A 12,237-nucleotide genomic window follows, 5' to 3' on the forward strand; every position below is an offset into this window, starting at 1 on the left:
CATTTCTTAATGTTCTTCGAGTACACTATGGATATTATGTATCTATGGCGTGCACTTGAAAAACTGTAAGGAGATGTTGCCGAAATTAGCCCACATCGAAATTTAATCCATTGGAATCGTAAATTACGACACATAACTGTGCATTCCTAAATGGGATAGGGCCCTTACCGGAGGAATAAGGTGACAAGACAATAGTTGAAGTTGTTGTAATTCTTGTACTTTTATTGAGATTGCAAACAAAATGGACATATAGTGGATACATAATCATAATAGATGTGTTGTTGAGTACTTGGATGGAATGGATGAGTTCATTAAATTCGCAACTAGACACAACCTGGGTTCAACTCATATCCGATATCTGTGTAGAAGGTGTAACAACTCAATGTGGGATGATGGAGACCTATACTACTTGGTATCATCATGGAGAACGATTAGACCAAGCTTCGTCTTCATATGTGACACAAGTGGAGACTGTTGAATCTAATGTGGATCCTAGTGAACAAGTTATGAATATGCTAAATGACGTTTATCCATACGTCTCGAGCAACACCAATCAGGAAATAGGAGATGACGGCCGTCCAACCATGGACAGTGAGGCATTAAAAAACTATGAAAAGCTGTTGAAAAATGCAAAGCAAGAATTATATCCAAGTTGCGAGAACTTTTCGGTGCTCACAGCAATTATGGAGTTAATGCATGGCAAGATCAAGTTTCGTTTGTCAAACAAGTGTTTTGATTACTTTTTGGGAGTTATCAAGAGGATGTTTCCAAAGGAGAATTGTTTACCTGAAGATCATAAAAGTGCCCAAAAAGTGTTGAAGGTTCTCGGATTGGGGTATGAAAAAAATTCACGCATGTATAAATAATTGTATATTGTTATATTAGGAGAACAAACAGTTGGATAAATGCCCTGTCTGCAATGAGCCGAGGTTTAAAATGACATCATAGAATAGAAAGACCAAGATTCCACAAAAAGTAATGCATTATCTTCCATTGAAGCCTAGATTGCAGAAATTGTACATGTCGATGCATACTGCAATCGACATGAGATGGCATAAAGAAGGACGGGTAAATGACGATGTTATGACGCATCCTACAAATGGAGAGGCATGGAAAGAATTTGATTAGATGTACCCTGATTTTGCAATTGACGCGCTCAACGTTAGATTGGGACTTGAGTGCGTCACTTGGCCGGTCGTCATGTTTCTTTATAATTTGCCGCCTTAGAAGTGCATGAAAAAGGAATACATGATGTTGACTCTATTAATTGTCGAAGATCTAGGAAAGTTCATTAATGTTTATTTGTGGCCGTTGGTTAATGAAATAAAAGATTTATGGGAAAACGGTGTTTGTACATACGATAAATATACTGGGCAAATGTTCACCATGCGAGCGGCATTGATGTGGACAATAAACGATTTTCCCACTTGTGCAATGGTTTCTGGGTGGATGACTAAGGGTTATTTGGCATGTCCAATATGCAAGGAGAACATAACATCTTGGCATGCGAGAAAAGTTTGTTATCTTGGTCATCGTAGATGGCTCATTTGGGACAACGAGTGGCGTCAGAACGATAAAGCCTTCTACGGCACAAAAGAGACTCGGCCAAGACCAAGAGAATGGTCCGGAGATGAGATTTTGGATCAGTTAAACTTTTTGGAATTTGGTCATTTCGGCAAAGGGGTTAGTAAACCCAAACCAACTACACATCTGAACTGGACGCATAAGAGTATGTTATTTGAGCTCCCGTACTGGTCGAAGTTAAAATTGAGACACAACCTCAATGTTATGCATAATGAGAAAAATGTGTTTGATACTTTGGTCGGGACAATTCTAGACATTGAAGGAAAAACGAAGGATACAATCGAAGCTCGCCTCGATTTGGAACAAATGGGCATTAGGTCATCCTTATGGATGAAGAGAGTGGTGCATTGAAGAAAAGCCATCCCTTTTTTATAGTTAAGCCGAATGGGATGAAAGAGTTTTTCAAATTTATTTCTTCTGTCAAGTTGATTGCAAGGTGTTTGCAGAAGTTGGATGTTAAACAATTACAGGATGACATTGTGAACGTCTTATGCAAGTTCGAACAGATATTTCCCCTAGCTTTCTTTACAAGTATGATTCACGTGATGATTCACTTGCCAGATGAAACATTGCTTGCCAGACCAGTGAACCGTCGATGGATGTATCCAATAGAAAGGTACTTAATCAAGCATCTATATATATAATAGATTCACGATCAGCGAGCGCTTTGAATAATTTGTAGCATACCTTTTATTTGTGCAGATATTGAAAAAGTGTGTTCGAAATAGGGCAAAGCCCGAAGGATCACTCGTGGAGGCATGGGTCGTATATGAGTCACTTACTTTTTGTGCAATGTATCTTCAAGATGTTGAGACAACTTTCAATCATCCTCAACGCAATAATGATGGTGGTGTCAGAAAAGAGAAACTGCCTGTTTTTGCCCAAATTGCATGACCATTCGGCGATCCTGTAAAAGGCGAATCATTTACCAAAAAGGACATAGAGGTAGCGCATTGGTTCATACTTAACAATTGTGACTAGGCTATGCCACACCTTGAAGAGCATGAATAGTTGATGAAGCAGGAACATCCTTCACATTTATATGCCAAAAGCACCGTGACTTGTTTCCTTCGTGGTTTCACGCACATGTAATTGTATGTGGTTTGAATTGAGCATATTTTCCAACTTGTTCATGCCGGTATTTAAATTTGGTTACACTAACAGGTTAACTTTTTGTACATGTTATATTAGATGAACAAATTTAAGGAATTGAGTTCATCCTCTTACAATGAAGAATTATACAACTTGGCAAGAGGACCGCTTCACGTTGAATTGTTCTTAGGTTGTCATGTCAATGGGATCAAGTTCTTGGGGGCAACACGTGATGACAAGGTGTCTACTCAAAATAGTGGTGTCCATGTCCCAGGTGCAGGCGACTATGAAGACATTGATTTTTATGGCAAACTAATTAGTGTAGTACAATTGTTTTACAAAGACAGATGTCAAGTGATACTGTTTAAGTGTCTTTGGTTTAATACAAATCCACATAACCGAACGAGTATTAAGCAATACCATGGTTTACTATCAGTAAACACTACAAGACATTGGTACGATGAAGACCCATGCATTTCGGCAACTATGGCGAAACAAATATTCTATCTAGACGACCCTAAAGCCGGCAATGGTTGGAAAGTTGTTCAGAAGATTGATCGAAGAAGGCTATATGATATTTCAGAACTAGATCATGATGACAACGACGACAACATCGTTAGCCAACAGTTATCATCTTCGATAGAAATTGGTGAAGAAACACTATGGGATACTAATATTGTCCAAGAATCGTTTGATGTACCTAAAGTTCCCAAATTTGAAATATCAATTGACCTTGGTGATCTGCCTCAATACAATGCACCGGAAGAGGCAAACGAAGATGAAGACGAATGGGAATCTGAAAATGATAGTAGTGAGGATAGCGAGAGTTATTATTGTAGTTCGGATGAGGATTAATATAAACTTGTAAAGGAAAAAGCAGGAGGCTGAGGGTTTAACACCACTTCTCATCTACCCAACTCTAATATTCCTAACAAATCGTCTAATCGTCTCCATTCTTTGATTAGGTATTTCTCTGATTTGTTTCTTCTTTTTTTGGGCATTTAATACATTTGCTAATTTTGCTTCTGATTTTTGGATTTACATTATTATTCGTGCATTAAAGTCATAACAAATAATTGGTGATGTAATCGTATGAAACTCACCTTCTACCCCTTTTCCCATTCTTTGAAAATCATATTTAAAGTCATAGTAAGAAATACCCTAATTATCTTTCTTAGTTGGTTCTCATATGATTGCACATGCTGAAAAGCTTTATATTATCTAAACCAGGTCAAGAAAATGATAGTGAGGTTGAAAAGCTTCGTCAAGTTAAATCAGTGTTTAAGGATGTATCTATTTTATTTGAAATTTCTGCTTTTTGTAATTCAATGTATTTAGTTATAATTTCTCTTTCTTTTTCTTTTTTTCATCAAGAATTGAATTTACCTTTGTGCTTTATAGGTTCATGTAGTATAAAGTGATGGGATGATCCAAAGATTGCTTGCCTACATGTTCCAAGCAAGTTGTAGGACCGGCCGGAGGATTGGCAATGGCTTTGCAAACATTTTACGTACCCAAATTTTGTGGTTTGTACATAATATTTTAATAATAATTTATTATTGTTTTACTTATTTTTTATTAATTTATTTCAAATAGTAGCACTAACATGTATATTGTGTGTTTAACAGAAGAAATCTGTTCTTGGCAAGAAAGCTCAGGAGTCAAAGAAACCTCTCCACCATTCCGGTTCGATGCCCTTTTCGTATAGGCTTGAGGCACAATGTCAAGTAAAAGTATATTAACTTTGAAATTTTATACAATTTATTTATTATTATTGATTAATAAAATTTTCTTAATGTTTTTTTTTTCTTCAAGAGGGTTCTAAGTTCCCAGAGATTGACATGTTCAAGGACATTTATGTTTGACCTGGTAATGAGACCACTAAGCAGCTTCATGTAAGTATATGTAATTATTATTATTCTTATATGTGGCATCCCGTCCCGACATTATCGAAACGTGCTTGTGAAATGACCCTTTTACCCCTAGCCTGTTTTCGTATTATTGTTTGGTGGTTTGGGTGGTGTTGGCAGGTGTTGGGCCACACACACACCCTCTCACACTCCCTCTCTCTCTCTGCCTTCCTCCCTGTCTCTCCCGTATTCCCATTTCCCTTCCCCTTTCACTGTGTACGTACGGACAAACCCACAAACACCCTAAACACTAGCAGATCGAGGAAACTAGGAGCACAGTTGTGATCGTGAAGTTCGTGGGAGCACACTCGTGCCATTTTCAGGTGTGTTGGTGAGGTCCCAAGGAGCTTGGGAGTGCATTGTTGGAAGTGTTTTGACGTCGGAGAAGCTTGGTTCGAAGTTGGCCGAGTTTTGAGTTTTGAGACAGGTGACACGTACCCCGAGGACGAGCGTGCACACGCGAGGCAGGGGGGCTACGACCCTTCTACATACCAGTGAGTGGGCCTTTGGTTTTCCGTATATACCTATATGCTATATTTTTCCCAGAACTTGAATAAATGTTTATTCGTTATGCCATGCATTACATTATCGTTTTTCGTGCATCGTTGGGTACGTTATTAGTTGCATATATTTATTCATATGCATATTGGGTGTTGTGGACGCACAGGTAAGTGCCAGGTAAGCGTTATTCACGTTTATGTTTCAATAATGGTTTGAGATAGTTAGAGAGCTCATAACCTGCACCCCCGGTGTTAGTGCTCCTGCCCGTGGCCAGGGCACAGTCCTTCACGTGATGTTCACCTCCCGCACCTTATGCTCACCTTGGACTCAAGGTAGGTGCACAGTCCTGTCGTACAGACCACTTTAGGTGGTTCCGACTCGTAGGTGACCCACGATTATTTGCCCAGTCTTCACGTGATCGTAGCACTTGTTTACACCCAGGCCTGTCGTACAAACCACCTTGGGTGGTTCCGACTCGTGGGCAGGTTTAGATATTGAGATTGAGATTTGAGCTCTAGATGCAGCCGTACAGGTCACGTTAGGTGACTCCGGCTGCCAGATTACATGATATTGATATGGTTAAACCCGGGCACTTGCATATCATTATGATATTTCGGCATGGCATATTATTTGAGCATGTTTGGCATATGTATTATGTGTATATATTTTCTGGGAAGTATACAGGTTTTACGACGAGGGGTTAGAAAGTATTTTATAAATGGTTTTCGAAAGCTTTGTTTTTGCCCACTCACACTTTGTTTTGCGCCCCTCCAGGTTCTAGTTGAGTAGCAGTTCCGGTGGTTTCCCAGAGGGCTTGTTCGGCACTTCTGACAGACACCTATCATTGTAGGGTCACCTTTGGGTGTACTTTTGTCGCAACTTTCTTTTGGACTGCTGTAGACCTGCTCTGAAATTGTCTTTCACTTACGCTAGCACTTGTTTAGTACCTTGCATGCTAGTTTTTAATTATTCGTACTTTTATATTACTACTTTATTGGCTTCTGCACGTGCACATGGCTACGTCACCTTCGTGTGACGGCCAGCACGCTCCGATCTCGATCGGGGTGTGTCATTATATGTATGAATTGTTCAAATATTATTTATATTTTGTTATTAAACATTATATGTTTTTCTTTATTATTACAAGCTGTTATGGTGGAAAAGAGCATTGCTGTTCTCCAAGAAGCAACATCGCAACTTCCCTCGGAGACCCTGATCGAGTACGTCACGGTACATGAGGATGTAGGTTTTCAGATCATGACTGATGTCCTGGATCAGAACTTCGATCGTCGTCATGGCAAGGTTGTTCGATGTATGGGGAAAGTGGGTTCGTGAGACAAGTGCCTCTTCTTCCAGATCAAACACAACAGAGGTCGATGCATTGAAGGAGGAGGTGATAACCCTAAGGGGTTAGCTTGCAGTCCAAGAAGAGTAAATGAGGGCCCAGGGCGAGGAGATGAGGAACTATGCCAGGACAGTGATAGACCTTGTACGAGCCATACAAATGTCCTACCTTCAAATCTCGCTACCAGCACTTCATCTTGCTCCACCTTCGACCTCAGAGCCACCTCGCCCTGCTGATACCCAATAGTCTGATGTATCAAACCTAGAAGACTACTTGTAGTTTTTTCTTTTTTGTTCAGACATCTTGTATGTACATTTTCATATATTTTATAATTAAGTACTTTTGCTTGGTTAATTAATTATTGTTTAGAATTTAATTACAATATTTAATAAAAATTAAAAAAAAAAAATTTTCACCAAAATAAAAAAAAGGGTTTGCGCAACGCATGACTACATCGCGCAAAGCCACTTTGCACGATGCACCTCTTATGTCATGCAAAGCCACTTTGCGCAACGTAGGTTACATCTTCGTCGCGCAAATCCTTCTATCACTGCCTGGGCGCGACGGTTGGCACGCGACAAAGGTTCGTTGCGCTAATGTTTGCTTGAAGGTTTTTTGACTTTTTGCGACGAAGGACCTGCGTCGCGCCAAAGTGTTTTTGGTAGTATTTTGTTCCTTTCCAGAAATAGTGTGGGTTATTTTAGTTCAGTTTTCAGAAGTAGTGTGTAATTTTGCTATAGTTCCAAAAATAGTATGGGTTATTTTGGTTCAGTTTCAGAAATAGTGTTGATTATTTTGATGTAGTTTTAGAAATAGTATTTATTTTGTTCCCTTCCACAAATAGTGTGGGCTATTATGGCTTAGTTTCAAAAATAGTGTGAGATAGTTTGTGGTTTCAAAAATAGTGTGGATTATTTTAATTTTTTGTTTAACTTGAAAAATATTTAAGTATTATAATTGAGTAGAAGCATAAAGGCATCATTCCCCTTCATGATAAATTCCAAGGAAATTTAAGGATTCTCTTTAGTGTGGGTGAATACGTATAAACGCGACTAAGCATAAAGGCCTTCCTGTTTGTAGCTTGATTCATTCCTTGTTTTAATATAGTCATGATGATGTTTTCCTAAGGTCATCCATCGATTCCATCCCTCTGTACATGCAAGAGATGAAGAAGCTAATTAATGCTAACAAAAGTAAAGAATGTAAAGAAGAAAATAATAAGAGAAAAAAGAAAATAATATATATACACACACACATACAAGATGCAAAGTTGGAGATTGTTGAGCTGCCGCTTATTTTGTAGGCTTTAAAATCTCGCTTTCTTCTTCACAAGAAGGAATATTTTCATTCAAAATTACCTCAGCCATCTCCAATCACATGTAAACGTAAGCAGAAAATTCACTTTCGGAACATTGAATTCTTCTCTTCGAAAACAAACTGAAGAAAAAAATCCGAAGAAAACCAAATTGAACCGAACAATAATTTCGATTTAATTTTTGGTTTTGACAAAAAATCGAACGGAATGAAACCGAACACAACCCTAATTCACTAGTTGACTTGGGGCTTTAATTTCTCTTTTTGAATCTTGGTAGATTCATGCACTTACCTACACCTTTCGGTATGTTATATGTTAGTGTCCCGAACTAATGATATAATGTTATGTGTTATACTATTCCCATAGAGTATATTGCATCATTGGTCCCGAATGTTGTTGAACAATATATCTTATGCTATGGTAGCGTATTGGGATGGAGGCAAGTTCCTCTCTTAGTTCTAGAGTCTCCTCACTCAGTTAGGGCCCATTGGCATAATGGAGTTTTAGGCCTATGAAGTCTGAGCATTTGCTTTGGCGAAAGTGGCCTAAGATACGCCATGGATATTAGCAGTTTTCAATCGTGCCCTTCTGCTTAGACCAAGGATGGAACGAGACAGAGTCGATGAGTAATTGAGCCTTGGGTTTAAAGTGACCATCTTTTTTGGTTTCCCTGAGAATTTCATCTTCTGTAAACTAAAGACAGGATGAAAATGAATGTGAGAGTGAGAGGCATAACTTATGCCCATTTTGTAGGGTCTGCATTTTGAACATTTGTGAAAATAAAGAAATGTGTAATAAGAATCAAATTCTCTTAGAGGCTATTGATTTTCACGTTCTATTGTTAGTTTCCTACCATTCATGTGAAATGGACATAACTAAAAATAAATGTCAATATCGTTACCCTAAAACAAAAGGTAAATGATAAACACATTTTTCTTCTCCTTCTACACACATATGTTGTTTTCACATCTGTTGTTTGTTGTTTTCGTTTGATCTATTTAATTTGATGATTAGTAATAAAAAAGAGTGTGAAAGAGACAATATATATATATATATATATATATATATATATATATATGTGCGAAAATCATTTACTACAAATATGTGAAGCATAAGGAAGTGTGCGAGAAAATGTCATTTAATATTTGGGCTTTCGTTTCATCTGTTTTGCCAATCCTAATTGGAAAGCATTTTATCAAAGCAATGTCTAAAATGGGTTACAAGTATTTTTCTTTTTCTTTGGATTTCAAGTTGAGCCCAATATTAGCCCAAATAAAAGAAATATTTGTTTCCTTTTACACCCACAGACATACACTTGTACTGATCAGGTCACTGTTAGAGGCACTTGCATGGTTCATTTCAACTCCTTAAAATTTTTCCTTTTCCCTCATGGTTAATTCAATGCATCACATTTAATTAAACCTAAATCAAACCAAAAGAGTCAGCATCGAAAAATAGCCACGTTCAGGTGCATTTTTTTTCAAACCAAGGACATTATTCCAAGGTATGCTTTGGCACATAGAGAAGTAAACTGACATGTGAGAGGTACTTGGCTTCCATCCTTCACATGCTCTAATTAAACAGCATCAACCATGCCAAAACATAATAGTCTTTAGTTTAATTGAAAATGTATTTCTTCCCTTAGATATATATATATATATATATCACTAGGAACACTTTTAAAACCAATTCCGCCTGAGCTTTATAAACAGGGCTGAGCCTTTTTTATTGACTTGCCTAGCCTTACGATTTAGGGCATTTTGCCCATTACGGTTGTATCCTCCCAATTTCTTCCACATGCAAGAAATCTGAGTAACTTTTGTTCGCCACTGTCTTCGGCCTTACGGTGGTATCCTCACCATGTTCTTACACATTCCAGTAGTATCCTCTCAATAAACTCCCTAGACCTTCGGGGATAACAGACATGTGTTTGCTTTTTGACACATGGTGGCCAGTGGACTTTTGACCACCTCAAGAAAAGTTACCCAACATACTCCTTCATCGGCTAAATTTTATTGTCACGATGACATATTTGTTCGTCGGTTAAAACATTTCCTTCTTGGCACCAAAATTTTATCTTATGAATTGTTTCTTCACCTACAAACTATGGTCGTTGTGTAAAGACTTTCAATCAACCAAAATTTTGATGACTAACGTTGCCGTACCGTCGCTATAGTCCGTCCTATAAGAAATGTTTAACCGACGAAATATATTTCGTCTCCCAATATTTGGTAAGGCAAGCTAAAATTTCTGATAGTGTGTGTATATATATGAGTTTGGTTTAAATATGAAAGGGTTGGAGTCATAAGTTCTTTTTTTTTTTTTTTTTGTTACAAAGGGGACTCAGAGCCCAAGCATTACCGCTAAACAAAGAAAGACACCAGTCCAAGAATCATAAGTTCTTTAGTTTATTAAATGTTTCTCAATTCGAATTAGACATGATTAAAAACTAGCTAGATTAGATTAGTATTAAGTCATTTTGTTTGTTTAATTAAATATGTAAGATTAAAATTGATCATACTTCAAATCATTTGGGTGCTTACTACCTATCCGTGGCGGGTAGGGTGTACCCTGTTAGGGCTAGAGCTAGGTTCAACCTTTTCATACACTCATTCTATTGATTTATTTAGTTACAAACCTACGTTACTAGGCCTAGTGTTAGATTAAAATTGATTATTAAGGAGATATAAACCAAAAAGGACATTTTATGACTCAATTAGCAAAGAAAAGGCAATAAATTACATAAAAGATTGATGCTTTGTTCATCAATCTGCTTTATTTATACGACAGTAGCTGTAGTTTTACACTTTATGTCAATAGGTTTCACCTTTCAAGTGTGAAGCCTAAGAAATGTCGTCGATTAATTATACACCCCTTTTCTTCCCTTTGTGCTGAAAGCTTTCAAGAATTAGCTTTCGTGTAATCCTCTGACTATAACACACCACCGACTTATAATGCGACTATTTTTGTCAGAAGCCCAACAAAGTCCAAAAAGCTTGGTACGAAAAGTTAATTACATGTTCGTAGCCTTTATCTAATGAACACGTATTGGCCTTGGCTTTGACCACATTTTACATAATTAACATGCATGTGTCGAAATATAGCATCCTTGTTACGAGGAAAGGGACACCAGCACTGTTACATTGACATTCTTGTTACAAGGAAGGACTCCGGAAGTTACATTTTCTTGCTATATTTGCTGTTGCTTGTTTGATTAGTAATTAAGGCAATAATATGTACTCGGCTTTTCATATCGCTAGCGAGAGAGACTTTTATACTTTTACTACTTTTCTTCATCAGCTGGATGATAGTGCTGGAACTAGGATCCTTGCCGGATCCATTCCTTAGGGATCACACAATCATGTCCGTTTATCGTATATCGTGCGGTTAGTTTTCGTTAGGTATTATTTATATTTGAATTTTAAATTTTAAATTTTAAATGATTTATGACCGTACGATATACGATGAACAGACATGATTGCTTGATCCCTAGGGAATGGATCCGGCGAGGATCCTGGTTCGATGGTGTTGTGCGTGTGTTTGTGTGTGTGTGTGTGTGTGTGTGTGTGTGTGTGTGTGTGTGTGTCAACTAGCTTATCGTACGAAGAGTTTGCGGTAATTACTGAGATTAGTGGACAGCAAACACGACTTAAATTTTACAAAATTGAGATTGTCGTTCATAGAATAACTTACTATGACATGATCAGTAAGAGTCTAGTAGCAATACTTACCATGAGCAAACATTTGTAAATTCAATACTGAATTCATTAAGTTTAACGTCATGAATACACCTAAATCATAGTACCTACATGAATGCACCTAAATCATAATATCTAGTCGAATGTGCTTAAATATTTGTACCTTAGGTTCCATGGCAAAAAAAAAAGTGATGGCATTACAATATACTATATAAATAGCCCTCTTAATTTTAGAAAATGAATTACTACTTCTGGATGATGAACTAAAATCAGTTTGAAATTTGAATGAGAATAAAAAAAAACTACTGCAAAGTATCATATACATTATACATCCTAAAAAAAAAATATATATATATATATATATAAATAAATGACGTCCTATGATTGTTAACAAACAAAAAAACGTCTTCGTTATCAACATTCACAAAAGGGTATAATTGGAATAATAAAACAAAAACCAACAGAGAAATAAATGACAACCTAATGTGGAATTATGTAGGCTGATGTGGCTATTTGGTCAGGAACTTAATTCAATTGTTAATCTTGCATACGGTATTATTCTAAATTAGATCTTTTTCAAGGATTAATATCCAGTTTCCTAAAAAAAAAAAAAAAATACCCACATCAAGTGTGGATCATATATGCTCATATATGGAATTTATTAGAACGAAAGCCTGTAAATTAATTTCCTAAGATTCTCATTTTGGACATTAGTACAAGTTGGTGGACTATCAATTTGAATGATACCTTCTAAATATGAAAATTTCATCTGATCTTGAGAGTATGATTATA

This window comes from Pyrus communis, chromosome 16 (assembly GCF_963583255.1).
Source record: "Pyrus communis chromosome 16, drPyrComm1.1, whole genome shotgun sequence".
Taxonomy (NCBI): domain Eukaryota; kingdom Viridiplantae; phylum Streptophyta; class Magnoliopsida; order Rosales; family Rosaceae; genus Pyrus; species Pyrus communis.